The sequence below is a fragment of the Nymphaea colorata genome, chromosome 7 (assembly GCF_008831285.2).
Source record: "Nymphaea colorata isolate Beijing-Zhang1983 chromosome 7, ASM883128v2, whole genome shotgun sequence".
NCBI classification, from domain to species: Eukaryota; Viridiplantae; Streptophyta; class Magnoliopsida; order Nymphaeales; family Nymphaeaceae; genus Nymphaea; species Nymphaea colorata.
The window spans coordinates 5,096,656-5,106,295 of NC_045144.1; the positions used below are offsets into that span (position 1 = coordinate 5,096,656).

Sequence of the window (9,640 nt, forward strand, 5' to 3'; positions counted from 1 at the left end):
CCACACGCCAGAAAATCGGGTCGCTGCTTCGTTCCCGGCGTAACCCGACGGAGTTCCATATTTGTTGCTTCTTCCTAGTTTGTCCATGGTATGATTTATTCAATATCAAAGTTAGAATTACTAATCGAGGGCAGCTTCGTCATTCACCCACCTAGCACAAAGGAGACGCGAGCTGCGAGCGTTACACTCCGCAGCTTCTCATCTTTAAGTTGGGAGTTACACTTCTTTCACGCACTTAATCACAATCATTCACACCACGAGGCTTCAATCCAGATCTTCTTAGCCATTTGTCTCGAACGTATGAGCCAGCACTGCCTTCACTTCATTGCGCATTCCCATGTGCCATCATTGAGAATTAAAGAGGTAAGTTACACTCTCGTAGCTAGGAGGCCCTTCGCCACTCCTTAGCCTCTTCATCCCTCGTGACTGACCCAAACCCTGTAACTCCAGTAACCTCACTTAATCACCCTCTACCTCGTCATTAGTGACCCCCCTCATCATTAGGAACCCCTTCACTCGCATGACTCTTGGCTTAACCTTCCTTAGAACAATTCCTACTCATTATTACCCACCTCACGTAGGCTTAACTCTCCATCACCCCACGCATGCCCCTTCGCCTATCTCTAAACCATGACCGATCCACTTGCAATAACCTCACCACTCGTCTAGACTAAGTCCACCTGCTACCGTACCTCCTTCACTCACCTGAACCTAGTCCACCGAAGCTCACACCTCATACTGAGCTCAGCTGACCCATATCACCCAGACTAAGCCTACCTAAACCCATACCGAGCTCATCTCCTTGTTCCGAGCTCGGCGGACTCCTTGGAGTCCACTAGTTAGGATCCATTTCCAAGGATTGCACGTTATCAAATTAGCATCTCTTCTACAGCAAGTAAGTCATCTTGCAGCCTCCCTCGGTGCAACCATCTCCCGAACATCTTCCTAGGCGCCAAGGTGACCTCAGCCAGGTGGGCTGAGCCCCTGCCTCCATCCAGGCGCTCGTCCATCACTTTGCTGTCTCTCTTGGCCGACCGAGGCCTTCAGCAGCCGTACACCATCCATTTCTGTTGTCGTGATCCTCTATCACTCTCGGCAGTTCGTACTAGAAGACCAGGCAGGTCTAGCCTCCACTCCACCTCCTTGCTGTGATATCCGACAGTGGCTGAGCCACTGGTTTTCTCTCGGATCCTATTGCTGTTTAAGCCGATCTCTCATCGGCTAGGTAACTTCTAAACATCCTATAGAACGGGGTTATTGGGTGCATTTGCTTTCTAAGCCAGGCTCTAGCCATTTGCTACTGTCGGTAGTCCCTCCAAGGCACCTTGCCAAGGACACGGCTGCGAGTAGCTAGACCACCAAAGGGAAAGGGCATGGTTTGGTCGTTCTTAGGGATTGTATGAATGGTTTGTGAATGAATGATGAGTGAGTTGTGAGAGTTACATCTGTATCGCTCGCGTTTGTACAAGCCTTAATCCCCTCAGTTTTGTAATAGGATTGAAGACTTGGGTCAAGGAAAACATACTTGTATCTTATATCCAGGGTACTATTAAGCCGGGGTTGCTTTTCGGCGGGAAAAGTTTTGTAAATATAATTTGCTTAAGTTTGGACTTTAGGCTATGGCGAGTTGATCCTGGACTTGGGATCTATTCTCGGGCGTAGAAATCGCTAGCCGGGTCTAGGTTCCCACCAATATAATAGTTGAATGACCATTTATTAGGGGAACATGAACATGCCATGGTATCTATAAGTAGGTTCTGTCGTTGTCCAGTCCTTCTTGAAATGTCCCATTCGGGATCTTGCTTCTTCCATGTACATTATGCCCTGTTTTCTAAAAGGGACTGCAGATTTGAGTGCAAACATGTGATTCAATACATTGTCTGAAGTTAATAGTTGCATTCTTCCTAATTTCAGATTAAATTGCACGTAGAAACTCCGTTAGTGGGTCTCAAAGATTTCTTTTTGTGTACTTTTATGGCCAATTATGACAGAGATCATCATTTTTGGCCACGATATAATAATGTCATTTAAAAAAAATGAGATACAATTGGTGCTGGTTCCCTTTGGACTCAAACTGCTTTTAGTTAAGGTTAAACTTTGATCTGATTGACAATTCTTTTGTTAAAAATATGAACTTGAAAAACTGAAATAGTTTATGCTGACAATAACTTATTCTTAACCAACCTAATGTTGTCATGTTGTTAGTAATTGTTGAATTTGGCCAGGACGATGGAAGGATATATTAACTTGCAATCAAGCTTGTAATCCAAGGTGCACTTACTAAGAAATATGAACATCTCTTAAGAATACAATTTTAGTGACTTGCAATCAAGCTTGTAATCCAAGGTGCACTTATTATGAAATAAGAACATCTGTTAAGAATATAATTTTAGCTGACATATTTCTCGTTAAAGATATTCCAGATTCATTAATTAATTTTGAAGTCAAAAAATTGTGCTAATTAGCGCCTTTGAGTGATTGTAATTACTGTCATATCATTCACAAACTGTTGTTTTATCTCAAGAGTGCTATTCTGGTCAATGTTGCTCGTGGTGGTCTCCTAGACTATGAAGCTGTTAAATCCTCTCTTGAATCTGGACATTTGGGTGGTCTGGGAATTGATGTTGCATGGACTGAGCCATTTGATCCAGATGATCCAATTCTTAAGCACCCTAATGTGCTGATCACACCTTATATTGCTGGAGTTACTGAATATTCCCACAGATCTATGGCAAAGGTTTGATTATTGGCAAGTCAATTTGGAACGTTATTAAGTATTCCTTCATGCCTGAACAACCATAAGAAAAAAGGAAAGTTGATGGAAAATTAATTGTACACCTATAACAAGATAATGTCATTTATGATACTGTCAAAAATCGAAAGGTACGTTAAGAAAAATGGATAAAACAAAGAAAGAAATGGAACGACAGAAGGGGAAGTGAAAATGAACAATGTCAGAAGAAAGTTCCCCATTATAAGTGAAGTTTCACACAAATGGGAAACCAGATTCACCAAATTTCTACCAAATGGGATTCTAATTGGGATTCGGACTAACTGTAGATTGAATGCTGATTAAACATTTAAACATATCCAATCTACATATCTACTCATTGGATTTGATCTTGAAGTAAACATTAAAGATGTCAGTCATATGGATAATTAAGATTTAACATGTATATAGTTCCAAATTATCTCATTGGAGACTAACAAGAATGAACATTCTATTGCTGATTAGAGACTAACAAGGAACTATGTGACGGTAGCTACTGGTGTTTCACATGCGCTTGCCGGATTGCTGATTAGAGACTAACAAGAATGTGCATTTTACTGCTGATTGGAGACTAACAAGAAACTATGTGACCGTAGGAGACTAACAAGAAACTATGTGACCGTACTTACTGGTGGTTCCACATTCAAAAAGTCGGACGTTCAGAGAACAGACTTGTACTCCTGCCAACTTGAAAAAGGAGATGATTCCGCTGTTACACAAACTTGAAAGATTAACATCCCAACTTGTTTTTCTGTACTGGATTATCTAGGAAAATGCAAGAATGACTAATAAGCCAACGGACAATGAAGAAAACTAGAAATCAAGAAGATTCAAGTAGTACTTCTCATCCAGCTCCTAAACACTGACAATTCTCATCTAGTCTCAGAGGATTTAGCTCACATTCTTGTATGCAAATCCCAAGAAAGCTGCTTAATTTCCTGTGATTACTCATGTCCTCTGTGCTAAAACTAAATAAGTGCAGAAGTTCAGAGAACTTGGAGATTTTTAATGTCTATTTTGGATGGCCGCATTTCTCCACCATCAAATAAGTGATGATTTTTCATTCTCAGGAAGTGAAAGTACTTTGCAAAGGGGCCCAACTTGGCTTCTTCAGAAATTCTTTGAAGTTGTATTGAGTCTTCACAGGAATAACATATTATGGAATCTGTTTAGTACTGTGCTTGTGCCTGTGTTCAAGCCGAAAGCGTATTTAACTGTATGCCCTCTCACTCTCATACACACCAATACAAGATTTTGTAGCATGACTTGCTGCAGCTTGCGCTTCCGATTGCTTATTGGAGCTGCATTTATTCATGATTTAGATTCATGAGATGTACTAAAAGCTCAAGAACAAGCATGTATATATGCACCCGACAAATAATTTTGATTAAATCACCTTGCAGAGATTATTTATATGGTTGATTTGTTAAGAAGCGATGCTCCAATCTATCACTTTCGCAGGATATTTTTTTATTAATAAGATAATTTTGAAAATATTTTCACAAACCATCCATTTTTGAATCACCTGAAAATCCTATAAGCAAGTAAAGTTCCAGCATATTGCATGTAAGATTCGATCTTAAAGAAATCAGTCTGCATGCATATCTGAACTGAACTACATGATTAATTAGTTTTAGTTAATAGAACATGTATCTATGAGAATTTATAGCTTACACATTGGCTTGCACATATGAGCTTTTCTTCATCATGATTAGGATTTAGGCGTTAATCATGCATGCATACGATCTGTTGCCATCATCATAATTATAATCACATAGACAATAATTTACTGTATAATGAAAATCATTCACTCCCAACTATCCTCCTCATGAATCGACAAGAACTTGTTCCATTATCAATATTTACACACAACTCTGAGTGAACCCAAGCAAATTGGCTCATCCATTCACCGGCAACGTTTACACTTCTAAACGTTTTTAACATGAAGTGTTTGACCATGGACAAGCTCATATTAGTTCCACCTCTTAGAATTAAGTTCCACGCCTACGGCAGTGTTGCTTCATAAACGTGTGCTGCTTTTATTTGCTAATACCTGTCATGAGCTATTCTTTTTGTTGAACAGAGTTGCAGCAGAGAACTATGCTCTCTTGACTCAACCAACTTGAACACCAACTGAATTTTCCTTTTTACCTTTGTACTTCGTCTCTCCTTCATCATGTGAAGCCGGAGACTCCAGAAGCATGCCTCCAAAAGAAGCTTTAGCGGGATCTCCAGATGACAATTGAGTAGGAAGCTCAGCAATAAGTTACTCCATCTCTTTTCCTTTCCCCCACAACACGATGTACAGTCCCAAGATGACAAATCCAGCAGCAAGCACACTGAAACCACAATTAGATCGGACATTAAAAAGTTTGGTGGGTCATATCAGATGTTATCAGGTATGAATATCTTAAGGCTTTGAGATCCATGGATTTAATGTCAGAAATCAGGCATTTTCATGTTGATCATAGGTCTGGCCTCTGATTTGAGATCCTCAGTTTGGAGAACCATGCATCCTCTGAGACCAAAACTTAAAACAACAACACGAGAGACAGAAAAAATTGCAGAACCGCTCGAGTTCGACAAAGAGACTATTGCAATATGGTTCATAAGGAAAAGAACCATTTTTGTATAAATAGGATCTGAAAAATGTAGTAGTTCCAAATTTTTACCTTCCTAAGTGGAGAGTCTCATCAAGAAATATGGATCCCAAGATGGCAGTGATAACAAGTGAGAGAGGACTGAACACAGAGACGAACACTGGCCCTCTTTTCTTTACGGCCCATGACATGAGAGACAACACCATCGCTGAGACAAACACGGCCTGCGTCCAAGAGAGAAAATTGAGATGAAAGAACTGACTCCTTCAAACTTATGTGATCCTAATTCCAGAAACAAAATACCCAATTTGTTTAATAATTCTAACTTCTTGAAAAATGAGCATTTTGATGGTAAAATCCCATGATTCTGGGGTATATAAACGCCTCCTTAATTACTTGTTAGACCCACAGGGAACAATTTGATCTTTTCAACATTGACAATTAAGAGAGAGAACAAATACCCCGTAAATGGTAGTCAAGAGCTTGACGTCCCAGCTGAGCTTCCATGCAGATAGAGTCCTATCGACAACGCCTGCAATGCATGTGGACTGAGCGGCTGAAAACAGGCACATGAGGGCTGTGCTGGAGTAAGGATGTGGATACCTCTCGTTCATCTTGGCCTGCAAATATTACAGATCAAACTTCATTACCATGTCCTCATTCTAGACAATACTCAATGGGGCATTTGTTCTAGTGTTCGGGAACGTGTCCATAAAATGTTTCACCCTCGTCCAGTAGAATGTCTGATAAAAATGTTTACCGATGTTAATGTGAGTGTCGATAAATTTTTTTTTTACCAACGTTCGCAGGATTGTCGTTAAAAGTTTATTATTACCAAAATCCTCTGGTCGTCGCTAATCGTTTGTTTAACTACGTTTATGAAGTATCGATGAAAATGTTTACACCGATGGGCACAACAACGCGTGCGACAAGTGTCAGTGATGGTTTTCATCGACATTCTCTTCACTGACAACCAAAAGTTGTATCGACATTACTTCCTATTTTACGGACATTTTTCGTCCTTTGTTGAATTTACTTTTTTTTTTTTCGGTAGCTTATTAAGGCACCTGGATTATCAGCCATATTGCATAGGTCAAAGCATAGGCAATAGCAAAAATTGCCTGACTTGTGCTGATGGTGAAGCAACTGGCTGTGAACCGGCCATAGCTGGAACTTGGCGCCCTTGTAGAAGGTAAAATATTTCTCAATTGTTCTAAAAAATAGAAAATAATAAAAAACTTGTATCTTGGGGCAGAACATATGTAACCTAAGAATTTTTTTTTCCAATTTTGCTGTTGTTGTTGTGTGTTTTTTTTTTTGGGAGGTTGCATGAAGGTGCTTAGCTTCGGACCAGGAAAGCTAATCTGGGATCCTAATTTTTATATGAGAACCATGACAGCATTTGTTTACTTCGGATTTCAGATAAGATCACTAAGAGGCTTTGGCTACACATCAAGGATCTCAATTTCTTATATTGCTGTAGATCTGAAATCTAGTGCTTGTACTTTATGAGCCCTACATATAAGGGATTTTAGGTCAGTCTTGGATCTGAGATCCGAGATGATCAAACACATAAATATTAGAGTAGATAAAAACAGGAGTTCAAAATCATTGGTATGTGGCCAAAAGCATAGATAAGAAATTGGGTTGAGAGAAAGGGGGGTCGGACCTCAAATCCATGGAATTGTGATGCTAAGGTTGAGTATGGTTCCCCAAGGATCTTTCAAATCCGTGGGGATCTGCAATCCACGATAGCCGAATTCATAGTCTTATCAAACCATAGCATCCACCCCCAATGTCGATCTCAAATCCATGCTGTAGTGTAAAAAATTTTTCTTTGATTGGGGGGTGGGAAGGTGGGGTCGGACCACAAAACCGTGGATTTGAGATCCACTGTAATCAAAAGGGACCTAAGTGACCTTAGATATGTGGTAAACTAACAAACACTCTCTTTTTGTGTTTGGGGCCCAAACATTTAATCCAGGGCATTAACTTGATGTTCTAAGTACATGGCTTAACCATTGTTTTAGTTACCCTTAAGATAAATAAATCCTTGAAGCATTAGTCCCTGCTTAAAGGATGAAAACAGGCTATGGAACCATGATCCAGGATGATCTGCAGGTATCCAATTAACTGATTAAATTCAAGAGAGAACCTTATTCGCATGAATGAATGAATGAAAGAAAGAAAGAAGAACAAGATGGGGGACCTTATTCGCATAAATTCGTATGCATGTTAAAAACCATAGATTTGAAATATGGGGAACCTTAAATTCATAAATCTTAGATCTCCGCATATCTCAGATCCACAGTGATAAGTGGCTGGGCATGTGTACATGACATATGCAACTCTCTCTCTTTTTGTTTAGAAAAATCTCAAAATTCAGTGCCTCAACATCCTTCGAGCATGTTCTCTCGCACACACATACGCACATACAAAAAGAGGCCTAAACATGCACACATACACACACACACATTTTTGCTCTCTCTCTCTCTCTCTCTCTTACCCAAAAAGTCCACTGCAGAAGGCCTGGCCAAGTACAATCCAAGTCAACTTCGTCCTGCCCTTTCTGCGTGCATCAATAATGGTGTATATACAGAGAGATATATTCAGCATTTTTTTATTAGAATTGCCAGTAATCTATATAGATCCACTGGGCGAAATGAAAAGGGCTCCTTTCTCTTTCTCACCGAAAGCGCCTCCATCGTTTTTTGAGTGTGTAACTGATATTCTCTAAAGTTTATAATTAATCACCAGTGAGGACCTTTTTAGCATATAAAACTCATTTTATACGTCTAAAGAATATGATTTTCTAGAAATATGTGACTGGTCCATGGACTAGCTGCTAGTAGCTACTCACGAACTCTTAAAAGATATTATTAAACATTTTTTTGTATAATATAAGCTTATATATATGATTTTATGATCGATTTCATAAGAATCAAATATTAAGTCATGAATCATTTTTCAAGTTCAAATTTATTCTTTTAACCATAAACAATGTACTGGCTAGAGCAACGTCAAAACTTTTGCAGTAAAACAAATTCAACAATTTTCATGAAAACAACTTGAATGATAACATGATTAATTCATATATGTATACTAAAACATTATTTTACTTAAACACTAAGGTTGCATTTGATAGATTAAATCCGAGGCTGAATAGAAAGGTACGTTTTGGGAGATCGGCAGTTTGAACACTAGCATGGATTTCACATGTATGGGCTTACCTCTCTAAGAAGAAGGCAATAGGGCAAATAAAGGCAGAGCCAAAAATATAGCGATAAGTGATGAGCACGAGGACGCTCATCCCTCGGTCTACCGCCAGCTTGTAGAAGACGTTCATTCCGGCCAACGCCACCTGCACCACCACCATGGCCACCGCCGGCATGGCCCCTTCCACTCCATTACTACAGCTTGTCAGCTTTTCCTCCATTTACTACTACTATTACAACTTACTCTTCTTCTTCTTCTTCTTCAAGGAAGAATTGGAAGATGGAAGGACTGCTTCAGCCTAAGTACAGTATATATAGGCTTATAAGTGTTCTTCTAACACCTAATTGGTTGATGCAGGTCGCTTTAATAGGCAGCTCCATGAGGAACCAGATCTCCCTTCCCAATTGCATTCTATATGCAACGACACATTCAGTAAGAATCGATCGAGTAGTGTTGTTAAAGTTTATTCCTGTAATTGCTACATATTCTCTCTCATAAATTGATGGAAGGCTGCCATCCAGTAGAGTTGCTTTCGAGTGCCAAAATCTAACTTGTATAAGTAGGGGCCGAGTTAGGATTTTTTAAGAGCTAAACTATAGTTTCAAAATTTTAACAAGGATTGAAATATAATTTTTCAATTTTTATTATATACATTGAACTGAGTTGAAATTTACATATATAAATTTTTGAATGTTTTAAAATTTGAGTGGGCCAAGGCCCCTGCCTCCATTCCTGGGCATATGCAACTTGTAGTACGTAGGGACATAAAAGGAAAAAAGTATAGCATTTACGTTGTTGTAAAAATAAAAACCGTGCTTGTTATTAACTTGTAAAGAATATGATTTTTTGAGGGTTAGTAGGAAAAGTATTTCATCCTATCTGCAGGCTTGACAACAGATCCACACTTCTTTGATCTCTATAGGAATTCATGCACTTGCTTTCAATACTACCTCGGATGATGGTTTCACTATGTTTTAACTTATATATTGGTGATCTTTTTTTGGTAGCAGAAGGAGTTGATTCCATAGGAACTCGAAATGAAGACTAGCTGCCT

The 9,640-nt window shown here is 39.2% G+C and overlaps 1 pseudogene; it reads right to left on the reverse strand.

Annotated features, from left to right (window-relative positions):
• Positions 1-4,883: 4,883 nt before the first annotated feature.
• Positions 4,884-8,761, reverse strand: LOC116257683 (WAT1-related protein At1g09380-like; annotated as a pseudogene).
• Between the last annotated feature and the right edge of the window lie 879 nt (positions 8,762-9,640).